We start from the raw sequence: 23,448 nt of genomic DNA on the forward strand, positions 1-23,448 counted from the left end.
GAAAAGGGGAAAATATAATAAATCTTGCTCTCAAAGTCCACCTCCTCAATTTGGGATGATTCGTTGTCTATTCAGGTATTCCACAGATGAAGGGTACATCAAGTTGATTGTGGAGCTTTAATCCGCTGCTTCTGAGGCTGCTGGGAGAGATTTCCCTTTCTCTTCTTTGTTCTCACAGCTCCAAGGGGCTGAGCTTTGGATTTGGCCCCGCCTCTGCGTGTAGGTCACCGGAGGGCGTCTGTTCTTCGCTCAGACAGGATGGGGTTAAAGGAGCAGCTGATTCGGGAGCTCTAGCTCACTCAGGCCGGAGGCGGGGGGGAGGGGGGGGGAGGGGGGAGGGAGGGGCCTGGAGGGGCCTGGAGGGCGGGGCAACCCTGCGGCGGCAGAGGCCGGCGTGACGTTGCACCAGCGTGAGGCGCGCCATGCGTTCTCCTGGCGGGACCCTGGCAGTGGCGGACTGCACAGGCTCCCCCGGAAGGGAGGTGTGGATCCTGACCTGTGCTCGCACACAGGCTTTCTGGTGGCGGCAGCAGCAGCCTTAGCGTCTCGTGCCTGTCTCTGGAGCTCCTTTAAGCAGCGCTCTTAATCCCCTCTCCTTGCGCACCAGGAAACAAAGAGGGAAGAAAAAGTCTCTTGCCTCTTCGTCAGGTCCGGACTTTTCCCCGGACTCCCTCCCGGCCAGCCGTGGTGCACTCACCCACTTCAGGCTGTGTTCACGCCGCCAACCCCAGTCTTCTCCCTGTGCTCCGACCGAAGCCCGAGCCTCAGCTTGCAGCCCCGCCCGCCCCGGCGAGTGAGCAGACAAGCCTTTCGGCTGGTGAGTGCAGGTCGGCCCTGATCCTCTGTGCGGGAATCTCTCCACTTTGCTGCCCGCACTCCTGTTGCTGTGCTCTCCTCCGCGGCTCCGAAGCTTTCCCCCTCCGCCACCCGCAGTCTCCGCCCGCGAAGGGGCTTCCTAGTGTGTGGAAACATTTCCTCCTTCACAGCTCCCTCCCACTGGTGCAGGTCCCATCCCAATCCTTTTGTCTCTGTTTATTCTTTTTTCTTTTGCCCTACCCAGGTACGTGGGGGGTTTCTTGCCTTTTGGGAGGTCTGAGGTCTTCTGCCAGCGTTCAGTAGGTGTTCTGTAGGAGTTGTTCCACGTGTAGATGTATTTCTGGTGTATCTGTGGGGAGGAAGGTGATCTCCACGTCTTACTCTTCTGCCATCTTCCTGGAAGCCCCCCATCTGTGACTTCTTGTTATGTCAAAAAAAATTCCCCATTTGATTAAACTTAAGATTCAGTTATATGAAGCCAAATGCAATCCTTAATTCAGAATCTGGATCCTAAATGAGGCCGCTAATAGTAACAGAAGATAAAATATGGAATTGACCAAAGGAAGAAAGTGGTGCACTGGACAATAAGGACTCATATACTGCATGCCAGGAAACGTGATGATCCCTCTGTGGAATCAGGTCAAACTGGTGTGGGTTGCAGTTTAGGAGGTAGACCGTATGAATCCCCAGGCTACAGTGTTAGGAAAAATGGTAGGGCAATTCAGACTATTGGGAGGTAGGGGTTACTTGTTGCCACTATCATCAGACCATTCTACAAACAAAGATGGGAGTTGCTTTAATCATCTGTTGCTGTGTAATAAACTACTCCAACACTAAATGGTTCAAAACAGCAATTATTATTGCTACGGTTCTTATGGGATGACTGGGCTCAGCTAGGTGATTTTCCTATAGTGTCTCTCATGTAATTTCATGTCAGATAGTAAATGCGACTGAAAATATCTGATGTGCTGACTGGTCTGGACATCCAAGAAGGCTTTTTTCCTTACGTGTCTGATGCTTTAGCTAGGATAGCCGGAGGCTATGGATCTCTCTCTCTCACCATGCAGCCTCTTCTCATGGCTAAATTAGACTTCCTCACAGCATGACAATCTCAAGGTGGTCATGCTTCTTACATTGCTGTTGGCTATCCCCAGAATGAGTATATGACAGACCTAGCTAGAAGCTACTAGACTTATTTATTTTATTTTTTTATTTTTAGCGGTACGCGGGCCTCTCACTGTTGTGGCCTCTCCTGTTGCGGAGCACGGGCTCCGGACGCGCAGGCTCAGTGGCCATGGCTCATGGGCCCAGCCGCTGCGCGGCATGTGGGATCTTCCTGGACCAGGGCACAAACCCGTATCCCCTGCATCGGCAGGCGGACTCTCAACCACTGCGCCACCAGGGAAGCCCCTAGACTTCTTACAATCTACCCTTGGAAAGCATAACGCATCGCTTCTGTCACATTCTGTGGTCAAAGGTGAGTTAAAGGGCCAAAGTAGATCCAAAGAGTGGCGACTACACAAGTTTGGGAATCCCAGGAAGCATGCTTCATAAGGGTTGGAGTGCTTTCTTTGGAAACAGAATACAAATCTGTTGAGAGAGTTGCTTTAGGCCTGTGTCCTGAAATCTAAATTGCATGCTGAATTTAGATACTGAAAGACTGTTAAAAAAAAATGTTTTTACATTCTAAACAAATTCCATGTGGCCGCCTTAGCAAGAGCAAAGACTGACCCAAGCAACTTTTCTTAAGAGTCCTCTATCAAACAAAGGTTTTGAATTTTAAGGCAAAGATGGGATTAATACTGCTGCCATCCAAACAGAGGCTGTTTTAAATTTAAATTACATAATAGTGAAGACTCACTTTATGTACTGGTATTAAATGATGTCTAACATAGACCCTCTAGTAGGGTAGCTATGTCCTGCTTTGCATGGGACAGTCATGGTTTATACCTGTGGTCCTAGTATAATTACTAATTATGTCATTTTCATCCTTAAATTGGCTGATTGAAATGATAAATTATATGTTTATCCTATTGTTAAGTAACAAAATGCAAGATGCAGAATAGTGTTTAATCATCCTTCAGTTTGTATAATATGACCTATTCAAAAACACATAAATTTAAATTTAGAGAAAAATAAAAGTTATGGCCAACATTTTGGGAAAAGGGAGAACTTGTGGAAACAAAATACTTGGGAAATAGGATACTCTACAAATGGATAACAGTGGAGCAGAATCAGATGGTTGGAAGACAGAGGTGGGAGACTTACTTTTCTCTATAAACCCATTTGCCCTGTTAGAATTTTGTGCCTTATCCATGTATTACCTTTTTGAAAGAGCAATTTAAAACAACAAAATTTATTTTCAATGTAATGTGAGTCATGCCATGATAGCTATCACCATACTAGCTTCCATTTGTTGGGTTCTTATTCTACAAGGCACAGTTCTAACCACTGTACATACATTAGATTCATTAATTCTCACATCAGACCTAAGAGGTGAGTAGCACTGCTATTAGCTGTGTGATTCAGAAAAGTTGCCTGATTTCTTCTGTAAAACTATTCTTATTCTATCCTACTTATATTGTTCTTATTCCTGCTCGTTCCGTGATACCACATATGTTAAATGTTGAATGTTTGCTAAGTTAGTGGCTATAGTAGGAAGTGTTCTGGATTTGAAGTCCTGAGCCCTTTTTCTTGCCCAACTACTTACTACCTATTCTAACCTCAGTGAGTCACTTTCTGAGAAAGAGTTTTCACTGTAGAATGGAAACAAGGTGCCTTCTCATTTTACAGGCTTACTGTGAGGATCAAATGAAGGCATTCAAGTGGAGGTAGGCTGGAAACCAGAATGCAGCATGGGAATATGAGTTACTATTGTTATTAATGACGTAGTGTAACACTTCTGTCAGAAAGCCATAAATCAATAGAGATGTAACTGAAAATAATTTGAAGACCATTTTCACTTTCAGCACGTGGCCTTTCCTCATTGCTTGTTGCCTTATATAGTCGATAGTTTTATGCATAGCAACAGCTTTGAAACAGATCAGCAAGTACATAATGAACATACGTTAAGCAGGAAATGTTAAATGATCTATGTCTATTGTTATGAGCTAAGCCTCGATTAATTCAGGAGGTGGTTTTCTCAGTTGAAAAGAAAGCAAATGACCTCATGTCGTTTACTGTACATAATAAATTCAACATTTGATGATAAAATGGTAAGAAAGGTTAAATGTGTGGCTTTTTCTCTTAAGAAAGCCTTGGAAATATTGCACAGTATTTATTTAGCTTCACTCTCTTTCCTTTTGCATAATTTGGGAGCAGACTCTCTTCCTCCTTCTCTCCCCCACCGCCACCTCCTTCTTAGTCTTCTTTTCAGGAGCAAAACAACTGTGTAAAGTAGTGCAAAATAACAACGACAAAAAAAGTCTTACCAGAAATTAAACAGAAAAAAAAGTAAAAGAATTTTATTTTATTTAAAAATAGCATCTGTAAAAATATATGCAGTGTTCTAGAGGGTTTATCAAAAAATCTTTCAAAATGTCATATATAATAATGGAATTGTTAGAGAAATGAGAGGAAAGGCAAAATATATAGCTTAGTTGTTTTTACAGCTTTGTAAAGTTACCTGGCAGACTTGCCTATGATTTGCTTTATTTTAGTTTTTCTTTGCTCTTCTAATAGTTGAAATCCAGAAAAATCTTCTAGAGACCTTTATCTCATTGGTGATTAAAAAATTCATAATACCAGTAGGCTCCCACAGCTCAGTTTATTGTTGCATAGAAATTTTATTTTTCTTTCAGTAATGTCCTATCCCCCCTCTCCTCCATGGAGCCTTTTACCTCTCTGCAGTGGCACTCTGCTGAGCAGCTTTCCAAGGGGAGAAGGAATGTTTGAAAATGTGGGGGAAGATGTGAACTGCAACCCACAGGAAAATTTTTATTTATATCATTTTTATCCAGAGATTTAAAAAATGCCAACCAAGGTACTCAATCCTATTTTCTCAGCAGAAGAATAAAGCAAGAAGGTGGACAATTCTTAGTACACCTGAACCCCAGTTGGAATTCAACATTTCCTCTTATTTAGTGAGTTATTATTTAACTATTCACTATCCAGAGCTCACAGAATCAGTAGGCAAGACCTTTCTGGGCAGCAAATTCTCTTTTTTACATCTTTATTGGAGTATAATTGCTTTACAATGGTGTGTTAGTTTCTGCTTTATAACAAAGTGAATCAGTTATACATATACATATGTCCCCATGTCTCTTCCCTCTTGCGTCTCCCTCCCTCACACCCTCCCTATCCCACCCCTCTAGGTGGTCACAAAGCACGGAGCTGATCTCCCTGTGCTATGCGGCTGCTTCCCACTAGCTATCTATTTTCCGTTTGGTAGTGTATATATGTCCATGCCCCTCTCTCACTTTGTCACAGCTTACCCTTCCCCCTATCCATATCCTCAAGTCCATTCTCTAGTAGGTCTGTGTCTTTATTCCTGTCTTACCCCTAGGTTCTCCGTGACACTTTTTTTTCTTAAATTCCATATATATGTGTTAGCATACGGTATTTGTCTTTCTCTTTCTGACTTACTTCACTCTGTATGACAGACTCTAGGTCCATCCACCTCATTACAAATAGCTCAATTTCGTTTCTTTTCATGGCTGAGTAATATTCCATTGTATATATGTGCCACATCTTCTTTATCCATTCATCCGATGATGGACACTTAGGTTGTTTCCATCTCCTGGCTACTGTAAATAGAGCTGCAATGAACATTTTGGTACATGACTCTTTTTGAATTATGGTTTTCTCAGGGTATATGCCCAGTAGTGGGATTGCTGGATCATATGGTAGTTCTATTTATAGTTTCTTAAGGAACTTCCATACTGTTCTCCACAGTGGCTGTACCAATTCACATTCCCACCAGCAGTGCAAGAGTGTTCCCTTTTCTCCACACCCTCTCCAGCATTTATTGTTTGTAGATTTTTTGATGATGGCCATTCTGACTGGTGTGAGATGATATCTCATTGTAGTTTTGATTTGCATTTCTCTAATGATTAATGATGTTGAGCATTCTTTCATGTGTTTCTTGGCAGTCTGTATATCTTCTTTGGAGAAATGTCTATTTAGGTCTTCTGCCCATTTTTGGATTGGGTTGTTTGTTTTTTTGTTATTAAGCTGCATGAGCTGCTTATAAATTTTGGAGATTAATCCTTTGTCAGTTGCTTCATTTGCAAATATTTTCTTCCATTCTGAGGGTTGTCTTTTGGTCTTGTTTATGGTTTCCTTTGCTGTGCAAAAGCTTTGAAGTTTCATTAGGTCCCATTTGTTTATTTTTGGTTTTATTTCCATTTCTCTAGGATCTTGCTGTGATTTATGTCATAGAGTGTTCTGCCTATGTTTTCCTCTAAGAGTTTGATAGTTTCCGGCCTTACATTTAGGTCTTTAATCCATTTTGAGCTTATTTTTGTGTATGGTGTTAGGGAGTGATCTAATCTCATACTTTTACATGTAGCTGTCCAGTTTTCCCAGCACCACTTATTGAAGAGGCTGTCCTTTCTCCACTGTACATTCCTGCCTCCTTTATCAAAGATAAGGTGACCATATGTGCGTGGGTTTATCTCTGGGCTTTCTATCCTATTCCATTGATCTATCTTTCTGTTTTTGTACCAGTACCATACTGTCTTGATTACTGTAGCTTTGTAGTATAGTCTGAAGTCAGGGAGCCTGATTCCTCCAGCTCTGTTTTTCGCTCTCAAGATTGCTTTGGCTATTCGGGGTCTTTTGTGTTTCCATATAAATTGTGAAAATTTTTGTTCTAGTTCTGTGAAAAATGCCTGTGGTAGTTTCATTGGGATTGCATTGAATCTGTAGATTGCTTTGGGTAGTAGAGTCATTTTCACAGTGTTGATTCTTCCAATCCAAGAACATGGTATATCTCTCCATCTATTTGTATCATCTTTAATTTCTTTCATCAGTGTCCTATAATTTTCTGCATACAGGTCTTTTGTCTCCTTAGGTAGGTTTATTCCTAGATATTTTATTCTTTTTGTTGCAATGGTAAATGGGAGTGTTTTCTTGATTTCACTTTCATATTTTTCATCATTAGTGTATAGGAATGCCAGAGATTTCTGTGCATTAATTTTGTATCCTGCTACTTTACCAAATTCATTGATTAGCTCTAGTAGTTTTCTGGTAGCATCTTTAGGATTCTCTATGTATAGTATCATGTCATCTGTGACCAGTGACAGCTTTACTTCTTTTCCAATTTGGATTCCTTTTATTTCCTTTTCTTCTCTGCTTGCTGTGGCTAAAGCTTCCAAAACTATGTTGACTAAGAGTAGTGAGAGTGGGCAACCTTGTCTTGTTCCTGACCTTAGTGGAAATGCTTTCAGTTTTTCACCATTGAGATTGAGGACGTTGTTGGCTGTGGGTTTGTCATATATGGCCTTTATTATGTTGAGGAAAGCTCCCTGCATGCCTACTTTCTGGAGGGTTTTTATCATAAATGGGTGTTGAATTTTGTCAAAAGCTTTCTCTGGGCAGCAAATTCTGAGTGTGGGTTTTTGAGTCAACCTGACCTCACTTCAGATTTTTTGAGTATTTATAGGCCAGAGAGTTTTCCCACTTCAGCAGAAGGAACCAGAAATTGTACCCTATCTAAAATAAACAAAACCAAGACAAAATTTCAAACAATATCAGTAACAACTGAAGCAAAATGGCCAAAATGTATGTTTACTGTAATGGAAAGAGATTCCATGTGAGGTCAGGAATCTGCATTTAATTGCCTAGAATAAGTACTCACAGGAGATGTGATCTTAAGACTCCTTAGTGTCTTTCTTCATTTGTTCAATTGTAGCGGCTACTTGCCTAACTTCTTTATAGTTCATGTGCAGATTGAACAATGGCGTGTCTCGGGGGTCAGTAAATTTTCTTTGTAAAGGACCAGAGGGTAAATATTCTACGTTTTGTGGGTCATTATTGTCTCTACTGCAACTACTCAACTCTACTGTTGTAGGGCAAAGTAGCCATGGACAATACATTAAGGAACATGTCTGTGTTAAAAAACAATAAAAACTTTATTTATAAACATTAAAATTCATATTTTATAGAGATTTCACATTTCAAAATATTCCATTCTGCTTTTTTTCTCTCCAGACATTTAAAAATGTAAAAGTCAGTTTTAGTTTCTGGCCATACAAAAACAAGTGCTGGGCTAGATTTGGTCCACAGTTGTAATTTGCTAAGCTTCGTATTTATTAAAGCACTTAACAAACTTCCATATATATAAGTAGTTACTAAGATGTGTAAGATCACTGTGGAATATTTGAGATATATTTTAACTCCAGATTGATTTCCCTCTGTCACCCTAAACTTGGTGAGATTCCTGTTTGCCATCTCTGCAATATTTCAATGTTGTCCTGAGGAAAATCATTTAAGAGGGGAGGATCTTTTGCTTGAAAAAGTTCTAATATGCATTTCCCATCCAGAGAGAAATAGTTGTAGAGTTACTTGGCATTTGAAATTAGATGAACTACTGAATTGTCTCAAAGTGAAGCATCCTGGATTTCCCTAGATGATGTTTGTTTATTTTACACCTTGTGCATGTCCCAATATAGAACCCTGTCACATTGCGTTGTAATGGTCTGTTTAGGTGTTGGTCTCCTGATGGATTAGGAGCTTTGTAAAAGTAGAGACTGGGCCCCAGTACCTCCTAAACTGTCTGGCGATATTATTCACGTGTTTATTTATATTCCTGTCCAGCAAATAAAGACTCAAAAGAGCTTGCAAAAATACTTACAGAAAAAAAAGACCAGATAAAATAGATGGGGAAATCAGGATAAAAGAGAAATTTGGGAGTTAAACTTATAAAGGTGAGGTAAGAGTATCACAGAGAAGTGTGATCCACATGGTCTGTACGGTTGCTAGGTGTAGCCAGCTAACTTGCCCCTAGGATTTCCAGCAGCAGAAGATTGCCCTGATCTGCAGATAGGTGTGGAGGACCGTGACTGGCCTCCAGATGTTATTGTAAGGGAGAAAGTGGTCACAGCATTTGGGAAATTGTGCCAGATTAGTGACTACATATTTATATTCTCTGCCCTTAAAAGATTATGTTATGGGTTCAGAAGTGAGAATTAGGGAAAATTTTGAACAGTAGGCATAGTTTATCTTTTGAGTTTCCCTGCTGCTTCTTTCATCACCCTTCCGCACAGGTTTCTACCCTATGCCGTGCCCCACAGGACTTTGATCTTAGCTCTCTGTTAGCTAATTACTATTGATATCCATTAGGTCAGCATCACTTTTAGCAGCACTTTCAAAATCATAAAATGCTCTGAGGGAAATGAAAAGGCTCCATGGCAAAATAAGTTTGCAAACTTCGAAAATCTAGTTCCTTCTCTGAGAATCACAATAGATAATTGCAGATTTATAAACCTTCTGGGAATTCCCCAGTAAATAGACCTGTATAAAGGTTGTTTGACCTAACATTGATCAAGTGTATTTGATTATGGATTTTTTCAGATAATCCCTATTAACATCTTATGAATTAGTTTTCCATATATTTCAATTAACTTGTATTGAACAAATACATTTAGAGAACATACTTGGTGCACTGAAGTCTTCATAAGTGAGAGCAGTGATTCTTCCCTTCTTGGAGCTTATAGTCTAGCAAGGAATGACCCACTTTGAGAACAGATGCCTTACAACATTATTCCTTATAGCATGTGAACAAATTGTTTTTGAGATTAAACCGCTTTCAAGACCCAAAGGAATGATTATTTAGGGTGGAAACATTTGGGGTTTCATGACAAGCAGCAAGAAGGAGAAGGTATTTTTAGGGAGGTGTCCAGGATCATTGTTTCTTGGACCATACCATGCAGCATGCACCTTATTCCATATACTTACAAATACAATTTGCAGCATTGTGGAAATGGCATAGAACTTGCGATCCGGAGATATAAATTTGAATCCTGGTTCCGTCACACATTCTTTTTGTCCTGGAGCAAAACAATGGCATGATTATATGTTTAGAAAACACAAGAGAGTACATTCAAAACTACTAGAAACTATGAAAGAATTCAGGATGGTCACTGGTTACAAAATTTATATGTAGAAATCAATAGCTTTACTATATACTGACAATAACTGGTTAGAAAATTTAACGGGGGAAAAGTTTTCCTTTATAACAGCAACAAAAAACATAAAATAATAAATGTAGCACAAAATGTTCAGAACCAAAATTTAAAAATGAAAAACAAAAAAATCTTCCTATGTGGTATATTACAAAAACAACTAAATTGAATGAAACACATTGCTCTAAATAGGAAACAAACACTGTAAATATGTTTATTTTACCTAATTCGTGGCTATATATGATATACTGCCAATCAAAGTCTTAACAGGATTCTGGAGAACATACAAAATGATTCTAAAATTAGTTAGAATGAATAAACATGTGAAAACAGCCAGGAAAATTTTGAAAAGTAAGAGAAAAGAGGGAAATCTTGCTCTTCTCTATGCTATTAGAAAACTTCACTTATTAGGAGAGAAAGGAGAAGGTCCACTGTTGTAGACTCTTGTTTGTCATGTTCGCTGCTACACACAGAACAGTGCCTGGGCAGTCAAGTAATGTTTTTATTGAATGAATGGTTGAAGGAATGACAAAGCTTCTTTATGTGCAAATATTGATAATCCCTCATTTTCAAGTGGTACAGAGGATGGGACAATATGAAACAAGGTAGCAGTCATAAGGAGCACTGACTCTGAAGATGAACTTTCTGGGTTTGAATCCTGCCTCCATTACTTGCCCGCTGAGTGGCCTTAGTTGAATTCCTTAACCCCTTGGTGTCTCAGTTTCCTCACCTCTAAAATAGGGATGGCAACTGTACTTACCTCATACAGTTGTTGAGAGTAAATTTGTTATCCAACTAAAGCCTGTGAAGGAGGCCTAGCACAGAATAGCTCTCAGGCAATAATTGTTGAATGAAAAAGTGAAGGATGGGAATTTATAAATGTAGCCTTTCTCAAAGGTCAATGATATGGCATCGTAAATCTAAACATCTGCTTTCATGTGAATGACTACCTAACAAACCAGTCTCAAAGTTCTTTAACTGTCTTTCATTCCAACTATGCACCCATAAACCACTTTACCAACCTACTTGCATGGTCTCAACCGAAACCTTATTGTCACTTCAAAGTAGTTCTCTCTGGAACCTTATATAACTATTTCCATCCACTCAGATGTATTAATTCCTGTCCATAACCTTATAGTCTTTCACCATGTTCACTCTTTTATCCCCACTCCAACTGTTCTTGCACTTTTCCAAGCACCTTAAATCTCTTCCTTTCTCTCAGTCCCTTACCACCTCACGAATTTGCTTCTTCCTTATCTGGCTTAGACATAATGTCTTTCTTGTCAGTACAACCAGTTTATTTTCCTCTCTATTTCTCTTGGCACTGTCATGAAAATCCTATAACTGGGCAGCTGAAGGGCGGAAATCTTAGTGTCACCATAGATTCATTGGGTCTCCAGCCTCAGTTTGCCTTTTGGTAGCACACAGTCACACCTTTAACACATCCTTCTCCAATCCCTCACATGTTTCAGGTTGTGTTAATTATTCTAAGCTTCTCCATTTCTCAAATTTTCTTAAACATTTTGATCCATTTCTTAATTTGCTGGAGTTTGTGGTCAAGTATTTTTTTCAAGAAGGACTTATAGGCATTATATTTTCTGAATTCTTTCATGTTTGAGAATGTCTACTTCTATTTGAAAACTATCTTGGCTGGATATAATATTCTTAGGTTCTTACCTTCAGAACTTAATGAATATAGCTCCATTGTTTTCTGGCATTGAATGTTTGTGTACAGAAATTGATGCCAGCGTAATTTTTCTCCCTTGTAGACATTTTTGGTTTTGTGTGTGGATGCCTGAAATTAAATAACTTCATGATACGCCTTGACGTTGAACATTTGCCTTCAAATTTTCATGCTATCCTTAGCATTGAATGTTTGGAATCATATTTTTCTGGAACCTATGTGCCCTTTGAATGGCAGTTTCAGGTGTTGCTTCATTTGGGGGAATTTTCTTATATTTTTTCTTTCATTTGTTGAGTTCCACACTTCAGGGGCACCAGTTATGCTTACTGGGAAGACTGTTTGCCTATTATAGCTATCAGCTTTATTCTGACTGCTTTAATCTCTTTGTCCTTTTCATCTGCATTTTTGGAAGTGAGGTTACTCCAAATCTTTATTTATATTAGCACTTCAATTTTCAGACATGTCTACTCTGTTTTATACTGTTTTTAATTTATGTATGAGTTTTTCATCATGGAATGTGTTCCATCTGTTCTACGTTCCTCCATTTCTCTTTACAGCACTCATTTGTGTGAATCAAGTATATTTTGGTATTCTATCTGATCTCTTCTACTGAGCTATGTTTGTAGCTATGCCTCATTGTGTTATTTTTTTTTAGTGTTCTCAGACTTTAGAATCATGAAAATTGTATGGAGAGCTTACTAAAACACATATTGCTAGTACCAATCTCAGGGATTTTGATTCAAAAAGTAGGAGGTAAGACCTGAGAATTTATATTTTTAAGTTCCAGGACAACACTTCAAGAACCAGTTTTCTAGAGAATATATTATGCATCTTTAACTTACCACAGTCTACTATCAAATGATCTACCTCATAAGTGCTGTAAAAAAACTGAAAACAGAAAAATTCATTTTATCCTTTATTCCCCTTGTGTTCTTGTTGACATGCATTTTACTTCTACATATGTTAAAATTACACTATATAGTTATTACTTTTGTTTTAAACTGTTGACAGGTTTTAAAATTAATTTTATAATATATTACACATAATAAAAACATTTTTTATATTTACCTGTGTGGTAGGCAGGCCCAAGGGTGCCCCCTACCATGATCCCTGCCTCCTGGTCTTCATGCCTTTGTATAATCTCCTCCACTTTAGAGTAGGCAGAAACTCTGACCTGCTTCTAACCAATAGAATATGGCAAATATGATAGGATGTCACGCCTGTGATTATGTTCCATTATATAAGACTCTGTCTTTTTAGCAGACTCATTCTAGAGACTCCCCTTGCTGGTATGAAGTTAGTGGACATATAGCAAGGAACTGGAAGCTGCCTCTAAAAACTACTGGTAGCCTCTCAGAACTGTGACCAATAACCAACAGGAAACCAGGGCCCTTAGTCTTGTAACCTCAAGGAAATGAATTCTGCTAGCAACCTAAGTGATTCTGGAACCATATTCCTCCTCAGTCATTACCAAATGAGAAAGCAGACTGGCTGACACCTTGGTTGCAGCCTTATGAGAGCCTGAGCAGACAATGCAGTTAAACTGTACCTGGATGCCTAACTCACAGAAACTGTGAAATAATAAATGTGCATTGTTCTGAGCTGCATAATTTGTGATATGTTACATAGAATAGAAAACTAATACAACTTCCATACTTACCCTTCATGATGCTTTTCTTTCCTTCCTACTGATCCAGGCTTCCCGCTGATATCATTTTCCTTCTGCCAGAACTTCCTTTAACATTTCTTGTAGTGCAGCATGGTTGGTGATAAAAACCTCTATTTTTGTCCATTTGAAAATGTTTTTATTGAGCTTTTATTTTTGGAGGATATTTTCATCGGTTATAGACTTATAGGTTAACAATATTTTTTTCCTTCAGCATTTTAAAGATACTCATTGTCTTTTGGCAACCACTGTTTCGAATGAGAAATCAAATATCAATCAAAGAGTAGGCATTACTATAAAATAATTTTTTAAATATAGTGCAAGAAAATAAGGTTGGAAGTCCCACTTAAAAATATGACTTTCAAAATTAATTCTGAAGAGGACATTTTACACTACAATAAAATAGTAAATTGGCATCATTGATTTTATTTCTCAAGTGTCCAAGCCTAACTAAGATTTCTGTTTTAAGCTAATAAAAAAACAGTCTCACTTTTGCATTCTATACCCTCATGGTTTGCTTTTTAACAGAAGTTTAAGAAATCATTTTGAATTCTGCTAATGATTTGCTTAATTAGCAAATAAATGACAAATAAATAAACATATTTAAGATAGGAGACACACACAAGAAAAGTAAGTACTGTATTTTCTAAAACTCATATTAGAACTAAGGTCAGAGTGGAAGTTGAATATTAATAGCAACATAAATTTATTACCAAATTAAAGTGAACTTAAGGTTTAGATGAGAGTATGAACAGACAAAAAGAGAAAAAAGAACAGGAAAAAGTATATTATCAGGAATTGGGGAATATAGGAATGAGAGGGAATAAAAATATATTTTTTTCTTTTTTGGTGTTTGTCATTCAATTAGTGCTTAAAAGTGACCCTAGATTATATTCTAATCACTTGAAAGCAACAACAAAATACTTTGTAATAAGAAAGTAAGGTATAACTGAAAACTAAAGAGTTTGAATTTGTTTCTGAACTTTTAAAGTTATTTTATTATATTATTAAATTTTCAAAACACTTGGGTTTTATCCTCCAACTAAATGGAAGGCAACATTCCAGAAGTTGGGGTCATAAATGTACCTGATGATACAGAAATTAAATTTTACTATGTTCAGAAATCGGGGAACTCTTTTAGCATATGATATAAAGTGTTTACGTTTACAGAATTCTTGGGTCCCCCTCACCTGTCTGTTTCAGTAAATAGCACATGGGAAATCACTTCATCTCTTTGTTTCCCTTCCTGACTTAAAAATAGATGGAAGGGACTAAAATTCTGCATCTGTTACAGTATATTCTTGAGACATTTAACTTCAGTGTCTTTGCTCCTGAACCTTATCAAATCAACATGTTCATTTCTTACAACCTAAGATACATACCTGCAAATTTAGAGGAACAGAGTGAGATCACTGCATGAAATAAAATCAGTTTTTCTTCATAAGGATACATCTAACATCTCTTTGTAGCTATGTTCAAAATGACTGGGTCAGTACCTGTTGTAGGAACTCCAAGAATGATGCTAAATTGGGGAAAGGATTCTTTACCTGGTAATAGCCTAAGTTCCAAGCTTATGGCGCCAACACTGCTTATTATTCCCAGCAGACCTCTGCTTTGATCACAGACCTCAGAAGTTCCATTAATCATTTTTGTTCCCTTAAGAACTAGGAGACTATACCCAAAGGAGCAATACTAGAAAAGGATACGATTATAGACTGTTCATTCAGTTCCTAATTTGGGGTCTACAAGTTTAGCATTTAAGAAGCCAGGTATTTCTTACTGCTAGCAGTAGGAGACAGTGATGCCTGATTAGGATTATGCAAACTAAATGGTTAGGATCATCCTTGATGTGGATAACTTAAAGATAACAAATATGTAGCCTTAATTTAGTGAAATTCCTTTGAAAGAAGTATATAACATTCTTTTTGTGTTACTATGTTCCACCAGATTGGATATATCAGTATTTACCTCAGCACAGACTATTCATAATAAGAAAAATAAAATGGTGATTGGTTTTCAAATATTATAATATTCTGAAGATTTTTTCTTTTGCTGTCCTCTTAAGGGTATTCTTAAGCTTACATATAGGGTGAATTAATTAATTACTTTTATCAGAGAAAGGGCCTTAACAAAGTTGATTTAAGTGCTTGCTGCTATAAATTCCTTCTCTTCTATTTTTTTAAACCAATAAATTGCTTTTAATGCCTTCAAGAAGCCCCCATGTATGTACTTTTAAATTTTATGTAGTTGTTACAGAGAAAATGAGCCTAATGGTGCCAGAATCAACAGTACATTTATGTGCTCAATTTCCCTATGACTTCCTTTGTCAGGTCTTTTATTTTCCCCTCATCAAATCAGGAGCAATTTCCCCTTAGTAAATGCTTTGCAACTTACTCTGGAGTCTATACCATTACTTGTTTAGCACTGAATCATTTATGTACTGAACTCTGCGTCTTTCACTTTCCTGTTGAATTGTGCTTTTCTTCTTGTGTTATCAAGAGAGAAGTTAAACTCTTTTTTTCTCTCTGAGAATTTAAAAATGACATTTTTAAAAGCAGAACATCTTTGATGATGTAACTAGGATATATCATTTGATGAATTCTATAAGAATTTTATAATAACCCAAAAGTAAATTTAACAGAAAATTTCCAGTTCCAGGAATAGTTTGGACAAATTACCATAATAATCCCTTTATTAAAAGAAAAAACATCACAAAGTAAAAACGGAACAAGTATACTTTTTTTTTTTTTTTTTTGCTGTACGCGGGCTTCTCACTGTTGTGGCCTCTCCCGCTGCGGAGCACAGGCTCCGGACGCGCAGGCTCAGCGGCCATGTCTCACGGGCCCAGCCGCTCCGCGGCATGTGGGATCCTCCCGGACCGGGGCACGAACCCGTGTCCCCTGCATCGGCAGGCGGACTCTCAACCACTCCGTCACCACGGAAGCCCAGTACAAGTATACTTTTAAATGTGTAGCAGAAACAAAGGGGGTGTTGAGAACCAGTAAGTGAGCATGCAAACTGAGCTCTCTGCATGCATGCAGGATCCATAAGGTTTACATCCTCCATGAAGGGAGGTATTAGAAAAACTCCACCCAGGCTTAACTCTCTTGACCTGAGTCAGGGGAAGGACTGACACGTGAAGAGACAATTCACAAAGCAGGAAATGCAAATGGCCAATAAGCTTATGAAAAGATGTGTAATCACCTTAGTAATGGAGGAAAACCAAATTAAGACAATAGGAAATACAAATACCCTTTCCCCATCTTACACTTACTTTGAGCTATGCACTTAGCAGGTAGAATTGTGAACAAAGTCACTGATACTATTCCAAATATATACATATATTTGTACAGTCAAAAACTGGGGTATGATAAATATTTTAAGTTGAACCATTATATATTTTGGTCTGTAACAAGAATGATTTGATATGGCTTGATCATCTAATATACCTGACGCAGAGTACTGCTTAGAAAGTTTTCAGAGCACATTGACATACAGACCCCATAATGGATCTGATGATTCCAAGTGATACCCCCAAGAAGCTTAGAGAAAGCAGAACAAGGGTCAAGCTAGCATCTTGGGATTGGCGATCTGGGTTGAAAAGCCAAGTGCACCAGGGAAGCAATGCTGCCTCTCACGGCCCTTGTTGGTCACAGATCCTATCTTAGGAGATGAGTTGCCAGTAGCAGAGCTAGACGATTAGTAGCAAGCCCACTCTGGGTGCAGTTTTGACAGAATGCATCCGTTGGCAGGAGTGTGAGAGGCAGCAAATGCTTGTGGCTTGTTTCTGCTCTGCTGAAACATTAACTTGTCTTAACCTTTACTTGGCTGAGTGCCTGAAGCTCTCCTTAGAAGAGATGCAATTATCCCCTTGCCCTTTTTCAAAATTCTCTCTATGTCACTTTGTAGTTGGGCTGCAGCAATGTCATACCTGATGGCTGGTGTCTGATATGAGCCCTAGCCAAGGATGTCATTAACTGGAGAGGGCACAGTGATGTAACTCTATATGATAATCTATAGTGAACTATACTGTAAGTGCTACAACCCCCAAAGCTTTTACTGGTTCAACACTCAAGGCAAACTGCAGTGCAGAAGGGAAAGTAGGTGATTTGTTTGCTCCGGGATTGGGTCAGAGCTGGCTGGACTATGTCAACTAAAGGATTCTCCTCTTATTGCAGCTCCGATACACCAGCTCCCGAATTCCTAAATTAAAATAAAAACTAGGGCTCTGTCTCACTCTGTCTCTCTGTTTCTCTCTCTGTCTTTCTCTCTCTGTCTCTCTACCTTTCTGACTGTTTTTCTCTCTCTCCCTCCCTCTGAATACTATGAGACCCTTCTTTGAGAAGAAATCCACCTACCTAGCACCTGTCCTAGAAGGTTTTTAGCAACTCTTTACTTGTATAGGGTCCTTTGTGAGTCGCTTTGCTCTGTGTGTGTGTTTAAAATTTCACGACAGCCAAAATCTTTATTAAATTTTTTCCTTTGCAAGAGAATCTCATTGCCTTTATTTACCTTATTTTTGTTTCTATTCATTCATGAACCCATTCCTCCATTAATACAATAAACATCTTCAGTATAGCTGATACAATATTAGGTTCTGTATGCTATAGCAGTTAAGAACATGGTTTCTGGAGTCAGAAACCTGGGCTCCAGTCCAGGATCATCTACTTACTAGATATTACTTTGGGTTTTCTAATCTCACTACTCCTTATTTTTTTTCATCATCTAAATAGAACCTACCTCAAAGAGTTGTAAGGATTAAATGAGATAATCAATATAAAGAGATCTGCACAGAAGCTGGATTCAATAAATGTGAACTCTTATTAATAATGAATTAAATAAAATTGTTTATTTTATCCCTTATCCTTTTAAATGAGAGCCACAGGAATAGTTCTACAGCTAGGCCATGCCCGAAGCAAAGATGCCTTTTCCATATTATTGTACCCTCTTCCTATTTCCCTATCTATCCAAATTATATGCAGTCCTAACACTCTTCCTGGTGGAGTAATTGAGTTCTTTTTTTCCTATTTAGTCCTTACATGAGGATATTCATAACATCAACCAAACTTTCTAAAGGTTAGGCAATTCCTTTATGAAATATATTTATTTCAAGGGCTCATTCTAAAAAAATATACAAAGAACTCTCACTTCCAAAAAAATTAGTCAGCCTAGTCAGCCTTTTTTTTTTTTTTATGTATCATCATTGTTGTATTTCAATATTTTTTTTAAATGTGCTATTTAAAATACAGATTTTAAATGATTTTATACCCTCATAAGCCTCTAATATTGCAATAAACAAACTAATGAATTCATCCTAACAGTTTTTCAAATCGGTTTGGTTTTAGGTATCACCATGGAAAAAGGCTGTGTCTACACTCAGTTCTTAAAAGGTCCAGGTCAGAAATGGCAAAAGCCAGAGGTGGGATCCTGACCCTCCAGCTCTGCCCTCTATAATCTGTCTCCCCAGTCCCTTTAGAGCTGGAATCTAAGAAATTCCCTTTCTGGCCCAGGTTCTATCTACGAGCATTTTCATTTTCTTTTCATTTTCAAGTCCCAGGGGCTTACACCAGTGCTTTTGTGGGGACTCAGCTCCCGAGCCAGAGCCAAGAATGCATAATCGCAGTTCCCAGCTCTGCAGATAAATGACCCACCTACTTGCCCTTTCTCCTGGACCACTGCTGATTCGATTCCCATCAAATCACAACACAAAACAGACCTAGCCAAAGGGCTTGGTGCCTTTCTGTACAGCTTTTGGGAAGAAAGGCCAACAAAGAATCCTTCTCGACCTAATGTAATCCCTCCTACACTTAACTAACTACAATTCAATGCAGTAATGTTTGAAAATGATTCGGCAGTGTTTCATTCTTTTTGCTATTAACACCAAAGATAAAAGTTGATAGAATGGGCAGCATTTTAAACAGGGTTTGAGGAAGGAACTAGCTGTGCTTCGTGAAAGTAAGCCTCTTTGCACACAAATAAACCTGGCATAGACAATAATCTCCATCATCTCTCCAAGCACACCTGACTAAAATTTCAGAGATTCAAAGAATAAAAGTACATAATACACCCTGACATGATGGGTTTCAACCTTCATTATGCTGGATTACCTCCAACATGAAGGAAAATATCCAGCGTTATTTTATACATTTTCCTAAGGACAAACAGCTGATTCTCATGAACAGACTGAAAACCCTTCAAAGCAAACTTAGTATATAATGCACAAGGTCAGGGCTTATTGTAGGCTCCACATTTTCTCTAAGTTCTTAATCTGTTCCTCCTTTCAGACTCACTCATGAGTATTTAGAAATTTTTCAATTCAACCATGTGGGTAGAACCTACCTTGGTGACACTTTCAATGACCCGAGCTACAGCATTTATCTTCCCACCATCATCAAACTTCAGGTCTCAGTCCAAGAGTCACTTCCTTCCCCATATTATAGTTTCATCTCTCCCTGTCCTTTTCCCTTTGTTTTAGTTATCATCAACTGAACTATTTTCATATGTGATTATTTGATTCACACCTGTCTTCTCTACTAGATTAAAATTCCTTGAGGATAGGTAGCTTCTGGTTTGGTTTTTCTTTCCTTTATATTCTATTTGCCTAGCAAAATTCCTAGAATATTACAGTTAACCAGTAAATTACTGAATAAATGAAAGAATTCATTTCCTCCAAATTATTTTCTTCTATTTTGCCTTACTACAGTCTTCCAGATATTTCCTAGTTCATATTTCTCATGGAATTAAATTGTCCCATTTATCTGGCTGAATCGTAATTAAACCTTTCCTCTCCTCCCATTGATAAGTCTAAGAAACCAAACTTTTCCCCATCGTAATACTCCCCTGTGTTTTGTCTCAAATCAGCCCAGATAAAGTAGGTGTTATGAGTCAGCCACAATAAACACAAACCCCAAGCAAGTTAAAGGCAAAGAGCTGCATTTTAGATAAATTCTGAAAAAAGCTAATTGTACTTCTAAAGTGCTAAAAATTCTGCCCTGGAATTTAGCTAAATAAACACAAATCTAGGCATAAGATGGTTTGCATAGTATTAGACTGTTTTAAAACATAAATTCCAATATTCACTACTTTTAGAGATTTTATAAGTAATACAAAAGAAACAATAGATTATTGAGCTTTGAATTTGTGGTTTAGATTACTTGGGGATGACCATGAAGGTCACCAGAATGTATTCATTTATAACTTGGGTAAGAATGTCTACCCTTAATGGTGTTTTGAGAAATAAACAAATATATACCAACACCTAGCATTCAAAGCAGGTATGCAAGGTTCTTCTCTAGTAAAAGGTCTAATTCTCTGACCAGTATCTTTATTTCAATTAATGAAATCTGTATCTGAATCCTTGAAACTATGATGATCTTCAGAGTTATTCCACAGGCAGGTGTAGGTCTACTGACTATTTGCATAGTCTCAGAATTAAACAATAATTCTTCCATCTAGGAACATTACAGGTTTCTTATTATTTAAACATTCTTTTATGCACACAGTTTAACATGGCAGTACTTAGGAAAAAAGGTGGAAGAGTTATTGAAAAAGTACTTGGGGGAAAACAATTGGTAAGACATGAAATTTTCCTACTTTTTCCTTTTTCTTTTTTGTGTCACCTTAGGAAGGTAGAAGGTGTGAGAATAAGTGAGCCTTCAGAAATTGCCATTTCCCAGGGGGAAAATATGATAGCATTTTATAGGATATCCCATTTCTCTCTTGCCTCCACAATACAACCAAGATAAAAGAGAGGATGTCCAAATGGCAGGTTAAGTCTGGGTAACAACAACATGACAAACCAACTGCAAGCAATGGGAGAGAGGAGACCAATTCAACAGTACAGATGGCGTCCATAAGCCACAGTGGTTTTTTGGAATTTCAATAGACTTGGCACTTTCTACAACCAAGACTAAACAAAACAAAAACATACACAAATACAACTCCCAAATATTTGGCTTGACTAAAAAAAATACCATTACCTTCCTAGAGTGATAAAGGGAATATAAGGGTTAATAAAAGGGAGAGAATAAAATTCTGGCTATGCCTGAGCAGCAGGAGAATGGAGGTTGAATAAAAAAGTGAATTTCTAGATGCCATTCACATTTTTTCCAGCTCTGAAATAGGGTTTGCTTTGAGTTTAAGATGAAAAAAATCCTTGCCCTATCTGTGTGCATGATGAAGTTAAAGACAAAGGTCTTGTGGCTGCCTCATCCTGCTGATGCCATTTAAAGATACAGAATATTTCCCTCTGCTATGCTTGCCCTTTAGGCTAAGATGGGGGAGGTCATGTCTGGACAATGACACAGAGGATCTGAGCTTGAACTGCTGCTGGAGGGGTTGTGCCTCTTCTTTCAGCTCATCTCACTCTGGTTTGATCCCTGCTTCCAATTTACTGCCTGCTAAAAATGCATGTATCTGACATTTAAAGACATTCTGTACTGTCCTAGGCACCTGTAAGAGTAAGATTCGTCCTAGTTTTGTCAGAGATGAACTCATTCCCTCAGCTGCAGAAAATCTGTAAGAACTCAATCAAGCTGAGTTGATCCAAGTATTCATCTCCCTGCTATATCATTTTAGGGCTCCAATGTGTCTGGGCCCTCCAGTCTCTTCCTCTTGAGTTTTCATCATATCAAGTCAATGTGGTTATCAATTTCAGGTACACAGCCTCAACCTACACAGCCTCTGGTACTGGATTTGCCTGTGGTTGGAATTAGGTGTAAGAGGTGAAGATTGTATAGGGCACATTTGCTGTTCCTACACTAATATCATCCTTGACCCTCAGCTTCAAGTTTGAACTGGAGATCAGAGCTTAGCCAGTCCTGAGAACAGAGGGTCATGTCTGACATATCTGCCTTTTCTGGGGTACTCTCTTCTCCAGCTACCTGTAATGCTTCGATTTTAAGTCACAATTCTCAAGGGCCTTTATTATCCAGGACTTTAAGAAGTGGTTATGAGCTTGGTGACCCCATACACAATACAACCTTGCTAAGGTCTTAGCAGTTTGCATCAATTGATTGATTTCAAAGACTAGGACATGAATAGAAACATCTAGTAGAGGAAACAGAGATGATGGAAGAGAAAGAATGGACCTGCTTTTAGAAAGTCAGTTTCTCCATGTTAGATGGTATGGAATTCTTTCTTAGCTAATTTTCCAGTAAAAAAAAAAAAAAAAAAAAGCTTGATAAACACATATAAGTGGATCAGCCAGAACAATTTCATACTGACATTCAATTTTTAACCTGATATGGTATATGTAAGAATGTGTTTCTTAGAAGCATGGCCCAGTTTGGGGTTGAGACCCACCTGGAAGGGTCCTATTAATACAAGTAGAGAAAGCCTGCAAGATGCTATTCTTCAATTGACACTTTCTGAACATTGCTAGGATCCATGTACGGGCGATCTCAGATAAGATTTGAATACCATGATTCGCAGTGGTTCTGCTTTGGTTCTACTATGAAACATCACTCAACAGGAAACCTGCATTGGAAAAATTGTTTCTTTCTAAGCCATTTCTTCATAGCCTCCTGTATCAAAACAGAAAATACCTTATCAAACTCATTTATTATTGTAAATGATAGTCTTTTTCACTAAGAAAAGCCCATGATTTATTGAATACGTCACTATTCCTAGAGGTGAACTTTTAAACATATTGACCCTCTATATTTCTGCCCTAAACTCTGATACTTGACATAAAATAATTGGAATGGGGTATCTTCTTCTAAAGTCTAAAGTGCTCCTAGCATTCTGACCAAATCTTTTGGGGCAGGCTTTGTCTCTATGGAATTTGTTTTGGAAGAATTTGTAAGAACCAGCCTGTTCCCTAATATCAGGGTATTAGGAAAAGCAGGAAGCACATTGGCAGATTATTTTCAGTAGGATTAGCATAATCTAATTAACAGTGAAAACATTTGCATTGACTGGCATATCCTAATATGTAAGCAGGAGACCCTAAATGACCTTATCTAGCAGGATTTTAAAAGAGATAATATTTGAAGGTGCTCAGTGAAAGCAGTAATGAAGGGTAACTATTATTGGGGTTTCATTTGGACCTCGTAGACTCACCAAGATGTCCTCTACAGAGACAATAAAGAGGTTATTTTTTTTTGGCCAAGGTAACACATTATAAACATAGACCTTCAAAGTTTTCAAGCCAAAAT

At 38.2% G+C, this 23,448-nt stretch overlaps 1 long non-coding RNA gene across 1 annotated transcript; it reads right to left on the reverse strand.

Moving 5' to 3' along the window:
- Positions 1-7,012: 7,012 nt before the first annotated feature.
- LOC132593747 (uncharacterized) lies at positions 7,013-22,801 on the reverse strand. The gene is made up of 3 exons (XR_009559555.1): positions 22,595-22,801; positions 13,286-13,539; positions 7,013-9,806 (listed from the first exon to the last, which is right to left on the reverse strand). It is a non-coding gene; the product is annotated as an uncharacterized lncRNA (long non-coding RNA).
- Between the last annotated feature and the right edge of the window lie 647 nt (positions 22,802-23,448).

The sequence above is a fragment of the Globicephala melas genome, chromosome 17, assembly GCF_963455315.2.
Source record: "Globicephala melas chromosome 17, mGloMel1.2, whole genome shotgun sequence".
Taxonomy (NCBI): domain Eukaryota; kingdom Metazoa; phylum Chordata; class Mammalia; order Artiodactyla; family Delphinidae; genus Globicephala; species Globicephala melas.